Here is a 12,146-nt window from a genome sequence, read left to right as displayed (position 1 = left end):
GTGCTAAATTCCTTAACTTGATATAGCTGGTTTTCTTTAATTAACAATCATCTTTTGATGTTCCGACTACCTGGTCTTTGATGCAAAAACTCCTATATATCCTAGATCCCCACTTGCCTCTTCAGAGCAATCTCTCAGAGTTATCTGAGATGCTGTGTCCCATACTTAATCCTCAGTTTTGTCTGCTGAATAAAATATAACTCTCAACTTTTAGGTCATGCTTTTTTTTTTTTCAGTCGACAGTTTTTAACAAGTGTCGGAGTAATTTTTTTCTTTAACAGAGGCTGAGTAACTTTCCCAGGTTAGTTAGTTTCCCAGCACAAAAGAGCAGAACGAGGTTTATTTCTGAAGTTGGAGCCATAACTGCTGTGACCAAGGGCATGTGGCTACTCATCTCAGTCTGAGAAAATGTGGGGACAAAGCAACTCTTCTTCACAGGGCAGCTATGGAGATTCAATGTGAAGTTGTAGATAGAGACTTAGCCTAGCACCTGGAGGGTAGTGAGTTCTAGGAACTTGGGAACTGGGGAATCAACAGTGATGCATCCTGACAAGGGAATAATTTGCAACTGGGGGGAAAAAAAAAAAAGAGGAGCTCTGTACTGATATGGAGACATCTCCAGAGTGTCTGTATATTTCATAACAGAGAATGAAATATATAGAATAAAGAGAATGTGTTATATTTCCCTGTGCCTGCTCAGCCCACCTATGGGAAGACTCAAGAGAAATATAGAAATATTGGTTAGCTCAAGGAAAAAAATTTCAGAGAATCTCAGGAAAAAAATCTCACATTTGTCTCACACCAACCTTTGGTTCATCAGCAAAATCTCACCCCTCCTGGTCCAGCCCCCATCATCACTTGCCTGGACCAATGCAGTTGCTTCTATCCTGGTCTGAGGCTCCTCCCCTTGCCCCTGCCCACCACCACCTCCTTGTCTATCCTCCCTGCATCACCCACAGGGCATCTGTGAGCATCTGAGCACAATCTCTTATCCTTTATAGATATGTGTGATCAGGCCCAGAGCCTGATTGTGTGGGTTACAGAATTGTAAAACCATTTAAATGCTCAGGGTCTCTTATGCTAAGGTAAGGGCACTGACTGGGGAGGAGTGAGTCTCTGAGGTTTGGAATGGGAATATTGGGCAGACACAGATGACCCTGAGAACTTTGACCCCATCAATACACTTGTCTGAAGGAGTTGGCCCTTCCACGTGTGATATTGTGATATAACAGGAAATATATATTTGGTCTTCATCCCTGATTCCTGGCACAGAACTTCAAAAACTCTTGAAACTTCTTGAGTGAAAGAGCTGATAGCATCATGTTTTGTTATAGTATTTGGGTTTAGTTCCTGGTTCCTGGCTCAGAGCTCCTAAAACCCTTGGAATTTCCTGAGTGACAGAGGTGAGAGGTGAGAAAAACATCTTTTGTTTTTCGTAATAAGCCTGAGCAAACACACCCGAGTTTATGCTGATGAGGTGACTCATGGATGGACTCATGGGTCAAACTAAGTGAAGCAAGTCAGACAGAAAAAGACAAATATCATATGATATCACTTATATGACGAATCTAAAAAAAATGATACAAATAAACTTATTTACAAAACAGAAACAGACTCACAGACTTAGAGAACGAACTTATGGTTATGGGGGGGAAGGGTTGGGGGAGGGATAGACTGGGAGTTTGGGAATGACATGTACACACTGTTATATTTAGAGTAGATAACCAACAAGGACCTACTGTATAGCACAGGGAACTCTGCTCAATACTCTCTAATAACCTAAAAGGGAAAAGAATTTGGAAAAGAATAGGTACATTTATATGTATAACTGAATCACTTTGCTGTACACCTGAAACTAACACAACACTGTTAATCAACTATACTCCAATATAAAATAAAAATTTAAGGGACTTCCCTGGTGGTCCAGTGGCTAAGACTCCGCACTCCCAACACAGGGGGCCCGGGTTCGATCCCTGGTCAGGGAACTAGATCCCACATGCTGCAACTAAGAGTTCGCATGCTGCAACTAAAGATCCTGCATGCCTCAACGAAGATCCCGAGTGCGGCAACCAAGACCCGGCGCAGCCAAATAAATAAATAAATATTTTAAAATTTAAAAAAAAAAAAAAAAAAAAAACTTTCATGAGCTTCACCCGTGGGCTCAGTTTTAAAGAAAGAACAACAATAAAACAAACCAAATACCCAAGCCAAGAAATAAACCCTCACCACTCCCCAGAAGCTCCTCATTCTGAATCAGCAAGCCCATCTTCCTGTCCCCTTCACCTGCTATATTTTTCTTAGCAGCCTTTATGACAGTCTGACATTCCACTGGAAGTCTCTTTGAGCACTGGTTTTAATGCCTGGCTTCCATTCTAGAATGTCAGCTCCACAAGGGTTCTCCACGGTGTTCTCAGTGCCTGGAATTGTGCCTGGCACCCAGTAGGCTCCAAGAAGCTGGTGGAGTGAATGATCTATGGAGATGTCTAGGCCGGGGCTACTGTCCTACTCTGCTGTGGAAGGGCTGGCCATGGTCTTCCGGCCTCAGCTTCCTCTTTGCCACTAGGACCGCAGCAGCAGAAAACCAAGTGTGCCAGATTCTTCAACAGCCAGCCTGGGTGAGGTCGGTTGGCCTCGCTGGGCCTGGAGGCCGGACTACAGAGGGCGGGCTGGACCTGGGACCTGCTGTCTACCGCCCGAGGAGGGACCGGCAGGAAGTGTCAGATAGGGTGATTAATGATAACAATAATGGTAATAAACCCAGCCATAATAATAAACTCTAATAATAGTTCACATTTTTCTAGGCTGGATGTTGTCTGGGCCCAGGCCTGGGTGTTGAGAATTCTCTGAGCCGTCTCAGGTTCTTTTAAAGTGGAACGAGTACCCCACTTGACAGCTGAAGAAAAAAGAGGCCATGGAGGCCACTGGGAAGGCTCATGTGCTGCCCCCGAGGCCTGAGTCCTCTTTCCTGAACTCCTACACCTCAGCTGGGGTCCAGCCCCAGCAGGGAGGCTCTGGGTTACCCCGACAACCATGGGGGTTTGCCTAGGACCGAGGGGGGTTCCCAGGCAAGGGACTTTCCAGGTTAAAATTGGGACAGTCCTGGGCACACTGAGACTACTGGTCACCCTACCCCAGTGGGTTTTTTTTAGGAGGAAGCTAGAACTGGGGAATTCCCCAGACTCTGAGAGGCCTGCTGGTACCTCCCTAGAGCTCCGGCCAAACCACGGAAAAGTCAAGGGCTGCTAAATTAAAACAAAAATCTCTTTGTGTCCTTTTGAACGGGAGGGCTCAGGAAACAGTCAGCTCCCTCCCCAAAATAGCCATGAGGTCGGTTGGGAATCCTTCCCTTGTATGTGTGTGAACACATGGCATCTAGAACATTCTCATAAGTAGCCACAGACAAGCACATTCTGTGCTGAACTCCAGAGGAAACAGAGGAGTTACACACATGAAGGCTGGAGCCAGAAGGCCAGTGTGATCCCAAGCCATCCCTCAACCTCACCATGCCTCAGTTTCTTCTTCTGCAAAATGGGGCTAATTGGAGTCCCAAACTCAGAGGTGTGTCAGGATCATCAAATGAATTAATATACATAAAGAGCCAGGCACAGAGCAACTGGTATTATCTTTTTCATTTCACAATATTTCTTAGATATCTTTCTTTTCCACTGTGTATAGATCTATTTGGTGGATTTTTTTTTTTTTTTTTTTTTTGCTGTGCCTCGCAGCTTGTGGGATCTTAGTTCCCTGACCAAGGATCGAACCCGTCCTTCGGCAGTGAAAGCTTGGAGTCCTAACCACTGGACCGCCAGGGAATTCCCCAGAATTGTTTGTTTTGTTTTTAATCAATTTTTATTGGAGTATGGTTGCTTTACAATGTTGTCCCGGAATTGTTTTAATATGAAATATTTCAGGCATCCAAAAAGGTGTAGAGATAAATAAAACATCACCTAGGCACCAGACGGAAACAAACCCAGTGTCCATCAACAGATGAATGAACAAACAAAATGTACTATAGCCGTACAATGGAATACATTCGACCCTTTGTAGCCACGGGTTCTGAATCCCGGATTTAACTAACCATGGATGGAGAATAATCAAAAGAAAAGGAAATTCCAGAAAAAAGCAAAGACTTGAATTTGCCACATGCTGGCAATTATTTACATAGCATTTACATTGTATTAGGTGTTGTAGGTAATCTAGAGATGATTTAAAGTGTACAGGAGGATGTGTGTAGTTTATTTATTATTTATTTTTTATTTTTTTACTTCTTTGGCTGTGTTGGGTCTTCATTTCTGTGCGAGGGCTTTCTCTAGTTGTGGCGAGCGGGGGCCCCTCTTCATCGCGGTGCGCGGGCCTCTCACTGTTGCGGCCTCTCTTGTTGCGGAGCACAAGCTCCAGACACACAGGCTCAGTAGTTGTGGCTCACAGGCCCAGTTGCTCCGCGGCATGTGGGATCCTCCTAGACCAGGGCTCGAACCCGTGTCCCCTGCATTGGCAGGCAGATTCTCAACCACTGCGCCACCAGGGAAGCCCATGTGCATAGTTTATATGCACATACTATGCCATTTTATATAAGGGGCTTGAGCATCTGCAGATTTTGGTATCCATGGAGGGTCCTGGAATGAATCCCCATGGATACCGAGGGACGATTGTATTATTTACCCATAACAAGGAATGAAGTTCTGACACATGCTACAGTGGGCATGAAACTTGAAAACCTGTCAAATGCTGGGACTTCCCTGGTGGTTCAGTGGTTAAGACTCTGCACTCCCAACGCCGGAGACCCGAGTTTGATCCCTGGTCAGGGAACTAGATCCCGCATGCGCAACTAAAGATCCCGCATGCCACTAATGAAGATCCTGCGGGCTGCAGCTAAGACCTGGCGCAGCCAAATAAATAAATAAATATTAAAAAAAAAAAAGAAACATATTAAGTGCAAGAAGCCAGATACAAGAAGACAAGTATTGTATGATTCCACTTTATAGGAGGTCCCTAGAGGAGACAGAAAGTAGAATGGTGGGGGCCAGGGGCTGGGGGAGGGGGAGGGGGAGGGAGATGGGGAGTCAGTGTTTAACGGGAACAGAGTTTCAGTTTGGGAAGATGAGAAAGTTCTGGAGATGGATGGTGGTGAGGGTTGCGCAACAATGTGAATGTACTTAGTGCCCCTGAACTAGAAACTTAAAAATGGTTTAAATGTGAAATTTTATGTTATGTGTATTTTAACCACAATGTTTAAAAAATCAGGGGGAAGTGAGGTTAGTGAAATGGACAAAGGTGGTCAAAAGGTACAAATTTCCGGTTATAAAATAAATAAGTCCTGGGGATGTAATGTACAGCATGGTGACTAATAATACAGTACTGCATAATTGAAAGTTGCTAAGATGGTAGATCTTAAAAGTTCTCAACACAAGAAAAAAGTTTTTGTAACTATGTATGGTGATGGATGTGAATTGGACTTATTGTGGTGATCATTTCACAGTGTATACAAACATCAAATCATTATGTTGTTCCTGAAACTAACATAATGTTATATGTCAATTATACCTCAATTTTCTTTTTTTTTTTGGGCTGCGCCGCAGGGCTTGCAGGATCTTCCCTGACCAGGGATTGAACCTGCGCCCTCGTCAGTGAAAGCACAGAGTCCTAACCACTGGACTGCGAGGGAATTCCCTCTCAATTTTCTAAAAATCTAAAAAAATTGTCTGTGTTCCATCCACTGAGGTAAAAAACAAAACAAAACAAAATCAGCATAAATACCGTGGAGGATCTCAGAGTTCCACTCCCCACTTTCATACCTGGAGGGAAGTGGATGTTGTCCCTTCCACCCCCTAAGCAATGAGTAAGGGCCACTTTTCATTTAGTCAATACATATCTCTTGAGCACCTACTTTATGCTCGGCCTTGTTCTAGGTCCTGGCAACACAGCAGGGAAGAGAACAGATAAAATTCCCTGCACTTGTGGCGTGACGTTCTAGATGGGACGACAGCCAAGAACAAGGATAAACAAGTAAAAATATATAGTGTGACAGATGGTGACATGATATAGAAAAAGCAAAGCAGGGAGGAGACGTCACTGGAGATCAGGTGGCCTGGGACCATCTTTCTGATCTGCAGGAGCTGAGGTGGAGACACAAGGATGTCAGGGGCAGGGTGTACCAGGCAGGGGGAACAGCTGAGGCAAAGGTCTGGAGGAGAAGGCTGTCCTTGAGCTTGATGCAATTCCTATCTATCTACTGGGCCCCATAACTTGCTTCACTGCATTTCTTTTTTTTTCTTCTCATTTCAATTTCTTTTTTTTTTTTTAATTTAATTTATTTATTTATTTTTGTCTGTGTTGGGTCTTCGTTTCTGTGCGAGGGCTTTCTCTAGTTGTGGCAAGCGGGGGCCACTCTTCATCACGGTGCGCGGGGCTCTCACTATCGCGGCCTCTCTTGTTGCGGAGCACAGGCTCCAGATGCGCAGGCTCAGTAATTGTGGCTCACGGGCCCAGCCGCTCTGAGGCATGTGGGATCTTCCCAGCCCAGGGCTTGAACCCGTGTCCCCTGCATTGGCAGGCAGATTCTCAACCACTGCGCCACCAGGGAAGCCCCTCATTATTTCTTTTTAATTTTATTTTTTTAAAGTTATTTATTTATTTATTTATTTATTCTTGGCTGTGTTGTGTCTTCGTTGCTGTGCACGGGCTTTTCTCTAGTTGCGGCGAGCGGGGGCTACTCTTTGCTGCAGCGCGCAGGCTTCTCATTGCGGTGGCTTCTCTCGTTGCAGAGCATGGGCTCTAGGCATGCGGGCTTCGGTAGTTGCAGCATGCGGGCTCAGTAGTTGTGACACACGGGCTTAGTTGCACCGTGGCATGTGGGATCTTCCCCAACCAGGGACTGAACCCATGTTCCCTGCATTGGCAGGTGGACTCTTAACCACTGCGCCACCAGGGAAGTCCCTCATTATTTCTTTTAACAATTAATTTTTGAAAATAAATTTATTTATTTTTGTCTGCGTTGTGTCTTTGTTGCTGCACGTGGGCTTTCTCTAGCTGCGGCGAGCGGGGGCTACTCTTCATTGCAGTGCGTGGGCTTCTCATTGCGGTGGCTTCTCTTGTTGTTCACCGCATTTTTGTTCATGAATTTCATCCATATTGATGTGAGTTACTCTCTCTCGTTTCACTGCTCTGTCGTGCAGCACTGTACACATTAATAAGCTATAATTTATTTGTCCCTTCCCCCATGAATGGACAGTTATGTGAATTCCAATTTTGTGGTCTCAATGTCTCCAGGAAACAAACTTTTCCCACTCTTTTTTTCTTTTTAATTTTTTTGGATTTTTTTAAAAATAAGTAATTCATTCACATAGTTCCAAATCGAAAAGGCACAGAATCGTTTTTTGTTGTTGTTGTTTTTTAATTTTATTTACTTATTTATGGCTGTGTTGGGTCTTCGTTTCTGTGCGAGGGCTTTCTCTAGTTGCAGCAAGTGGGGGCCACTCTTCATCGTGGTGCGCGGGCCTCTCTTGTTGCGGAGCACAGGCTCCAGACGCGCAGGCTCAGTAGTTGTGGCTCACGGGCCCAGCTGCTCCGCAGCATGTGGGATCTTCCCAGACCAGGGCTCAAACTCGTGTCCCCTGCATCAGCAGGCAGACTCTCAACCACTGCGCCACCAGGGAAGCCCCACAGAATCGTTTTGAGGACAAGTCGCCACTCTGCTTCCAGCCCCCTGACACCCATCTCATTACTGAATTCAAAACAGGCTATGGTTTAATGATTCCTCAAAAAGAATTACCATATGATCCAGCAATTGCGTTTCTGGGTGTATACACAAAGAAAGCACGGACTCAGAGAGAGATTTGTACATCCGTGTTCATAGCATCATTATTCACAATAGCCAAGAGGTGGGAAGCAACCCAAGTGTCCATTGATGGATGAATGGATAAACAAAATGTGGTGTATTCTACAATGGAATATTATTCAGCCATAAAGAAAAAAAAAAAAAAGAAGGACATTCTGGCACATGCTACACCATGGACGAACCTTGAAAACACTATACTGAGTGAAATAAGCCAGGAACAAAATTACAGATATTTTATGAGTGGGGACTTAAGTGTTTAATGCATACAGAAATTCTCATACTTGGACTTCCCTGGTGGCACAGTGGTTAAGAATCCTCCTGCCAATGCAGGGGACACAGTTTCGAGCCCTGGTCCGGGAAGATCACACATGCCGTGGAGCAACTAAGCCCGTGCGCCACAGCTACAACTACTGAGCCCACGTGCCACAATTACTGAAGCCCGCACGCCTAGAGCCCGTGCTCCGCAGCAAGAGAAGCCACCACAATGAGAAGCCCCCACACCTCATCGAAGAGTAGCCCCTGCTCACCACAACTAGAGAAAGAAAGACCCAACAGACAAAAATAAAAATAAATTAATTAATTAAAAAAATAAAGTATACAATTCAATAAAAAAAAAATAAAGTCTTGTACTTAATACCACTGAATCGTACCCCTCAAAATTGTTAAAATGGGGACTTTCCTGGCGGTCCAGTGGTTGTGACTTCCCGATCCCACTGCAGGGGCCGTGGGTTTGATCACTGGTCGGGGAACTAAGATCCCACATACCGTGTGGCGTGGCAAAAAACAAAACAAAACAAAACAACCCAAAATGGTTAAGTGATCAGTTTTATGTTATGTACATTTTACCACAATTAAACACACACACACACACACACACACACACACACACATGCGTGCACTTACGGAATGCTTACTCTGTGCTGTGTTCTCAGCCGTGGGGATTTAGCCATGAACAAAACACAGGAACTCCTGCCTTCAGGAAGCTTACATAAACCAGATAAATACTAATAAGTGGGTTTTGTGGGTTTATTGGAAGGTGGAAGTGGTGGGCAGACAAGAGTGGAGCAGATAAAGGGTATAGGGTGCAGGAGTAACTTGTTTTAGGCTCTCTCCTCAGCACCCAGTGTAATTCCAGGCCTCCGGCAGGATATTTGTTGCCTATGAGCAGCTGTGTATTCAGGGCTTCCTCCTATAGCCACAAAAAAAAGCACATTGCTTCACTCAGCTGCCATGTCCTTGGCTTCTGGTGGGTTCTGCCGATGGGGAAGGCTGGCAGGAGATCAGAGGTGGGAGACAGACGAGGGTCCCTATTCCCTCCCTGCCCAACCACAGTTGGGCAGTGGTGGTTTCTCTGTGGCCACATAACCTGCAAGGAGCCCCTTCTTCACGGCTCCAGATGTCAGCAAGTTCTGCTCCCTTCCCATCCCCTTTAGTCCTGTCAAAATCTCCCCACTGTTGCTAGTTCCGGGTGCCTTATGGAATAACAATGCCCCAAAGATGTCTATGCCCTAATCCCCAGTAAGGGAGAATCAGGAATTAAGAATGCTACTCAGCTGACTTTAAGATAGTGAGATTAGCACTTGCTTCAGCAGCACATATACTAAAATTGGAAGGATACAGAGATTAGCATGTCCCCTGCACAAGGATGATGTGCAAATACGTGAATCATTCTATATTAAAAAAAAATGATAGGGAGATTATCTTGGTGGACTCAGTGTAACCACAAAGGTCCTTAAAAGTGGAACGGGGAGGGGACTTTCCTGGTGGTGCAGTGGTTAAGAATGTAGGGGACACAGGTTCAAGCCCTGATCCGGGAAGATCCCACATGCCGCGGAGCAACTAAGCCCGTGCGCCACAACTACTGAGCCTGTGCTCTAGAGCCCGCAAGCCACAACTACTGAAACCTGAGCGCCTAGAGCCGGGGCTCCGCAACAAGAGAAGCCACCGCAATGAGAAGCCCGCGCACTGTAATGAAGAGTAGCCCCCGCTCGCCACAACTAGAGAAAGCCCACGTGCAGCAACAAAGACCCAATGTAGCCAAAAATAAATAAATAAATAAATTTATTTTTTAAAAAAAAGTGGAACGGGGAGGCAGAAAAAGAGGTCAGAGTGATGTGGCAGAACTTGATTCACCTTTGCCGTCTTTGAAGATGGAGGAAGGGGGCCGTGAGCCAAGGAACACAGGCAGCCCCTAGAAGCTGGAAACAGCAAGGAAATGGATCTTACCCAGAGCCTCCAAAAGGATCACAGCCCTGCCAATGCCTTGATTTTAGCACAGCGAGGCCCGTGTTAGACTTCTGACCTGCGGAAGTGTGAGGTAATGCATTTGTGTTGAAGCCACTAAGTTTGTGGTGATTTGTTACAGCAGCCATAGAAAATGAATCCACTCAACACACATCTGTTGGTTCTCCTGTCCCACTCACATCATTACATTTTGTTCAGTGAAACCCTTTTGAGTGGACTTCTGTTTGCCACTAAGACCCAGCCAATCCTGCTTCTGGGAGCTTACTCTATAGGTGGGATGCCTGTCCTCGTGGAAAATGGTGCACAAAGGTATTTTTCGCAGCATTGCTTGTAAAAGTAGAGATGGAAAAACCTGCAAGTGTTAAAAAACAAAACAAAAAAACGCTGGTGAAATAAATGCTGAGATGTGCACATACTGGAGCTTTCTACCAGAGTAGAAAGAATGAGGAAGTGCTGATGAACTGATAAGGAAAAATCTGCAGGGCCACAAGGTTCAGTGAAAAACAGCAAAGACGCGTCACAGACTGCAGAGTGTGTTAGCTTTGTGTAAAAAAGGAACGGAAGGGGTAAGATTACATTTGAACTTACAAAAAGAAACCCTGGAAGGAGTCACGAGACACCGAGACACCGTAGACAGTGGGTTCCCATGGTTGGGGGCAGGGAACAGGCTGGGTGGAGAGTGAGTAGGGAGAGAACCTACTCTATGTGTCTCTCTTAATAGCTGATGTTTTAAATCCTAGCCGGCACTAGGGTGAGGCAGGCAAGGCATGAAAGCAAAGAGGGCGCCAACTCAGTAATCGAGATAAATATTTTAATGTAATATTTTCCAAAAACACCATTAATGTGAAAAAAAAACATGATGAACAAAATACTGAAATTTTAAGTCAAAAATCAGTAACAGGGCTTCCCTGGTGGCTCAGTGGTTAAGAATCTGCCTCCCAATTCAGGGAACACAGGTTTGAGCCCTGGTCCGGGAAGATCCCACATGCCACGGAACAACTAAGCCCGTGCGCCACAACTACTGAGCCTGTGCGCCACAACTACGGAAGCCCATGCACCTAGAGCCCGTGCTCCGCAACAAGAAAAGCCAACGCAATGAGAAGCCCACGCACCGCAACAAAGAGTAGCCCCCGCTCGCTGCAAGTAGAGAAAGCCCAGGCACAGCAACGAAGACCCAATGCAGCCAAAAATAAATAAATTAATTTAAAAAAAAAATCAGTAACAGTGCTGAATTCTATTGAAGCCTGAGGTCAAACAAAATATCAGGAATATGGATTCTATCTTTGAAAGTTTTTGCAGTAAAGAATTAACAAGTTGATGATCCTGAGTGGATCCTGGATGGGTGGGGTTTATCCAGGGCCTTAGGAGGGCCCCCCCATCCCCCCCCCCCACCAGCCATTCTCATCTATATGAAAAGCATTAGGTAATGCCACTCAGGTTTGCAGCTCACTGTTTCCCCCTGGTGGTGATCAGCTTGAACACAAAGACATTTACTGAGGGCCAGGACCCCTTAGGGGCGCTGGGAATATTTTAGGACCAAGACAGACTCAGTTTGTGCCGTGGTGGTCCTCACAGCATAAAGGAGACAGCAATACACACATTAGCAAAGCCAGGCAGGTGAAGAAGCTGCATGGCCAGACGTGATGGGTGACTCAAAAGGCGGGTCAAGGAGGACCTCTGGGAGGAGGTGGCAGAGCTCTGATCGGAGTGAGAAGCAGCTGCCAGGGGGTGGTGTCCCCCAGAAGAGGTGGGCAGTGGGCTTCACTGGATCCTTGGCATTTCATGTCTTAAAAGCTGATGTGTCCTTGTTTATTATAGTATTCTTTAAGCCTTTCCTGCAGCCCGAATAGTTCATTAACTTTTAAAGGAAAACAGCTTTAAAAAGATTACTTTTTAAAGGGAAGGGTGTTCAAGCAGAGGGACAGGCATATGCCGAGGCCCAGATTTTGAGCATCTGAGTACCAGGCGCCATGCGTGCCTGTACATTATCTCACCTACTCCTCATCGCAACCCTGGAAGGCCTGAACATTACTCTCATTGTAGAGGGGGACACTGAGGCTGAAGA

General features: G+C 45.6%; 1 pseudogene; it reads left to right on the top strand.

Annotated features, from left to right (window-relative positions):
- The first annotated feature begins 9,417 nt into the window (after positions 1-9,417).
- Positions 9,418-9,517, top strand: LOC137760323 (U6 spliceosomal RNA; annotated as a pseudogene).
- The last annotated feature ends 2,629 nt before the right edge of the window (positions 9,518-12,146 follow it).

This window comes from Eschrichtius robustus, chromosome 2, assembly GCF_028021215.1.
Source record: "Eschrichtius robustus isolate mEscRob2 chromosome 2, mEscRob2.pri, whole genome shotgun sequence".
Lineage (NCBI taxonomy): Eukaryota > Metazoa > Chordata > Mammalia > Artiodactyla > Eschrichtiidae > Eschrichtius > Eschrichtius robustus.
The sequence above is the reverse complement of the archived record's forward strand: the minus strand, read 5'-3'. Positions and strand labels throughout refer to the sequence as shown.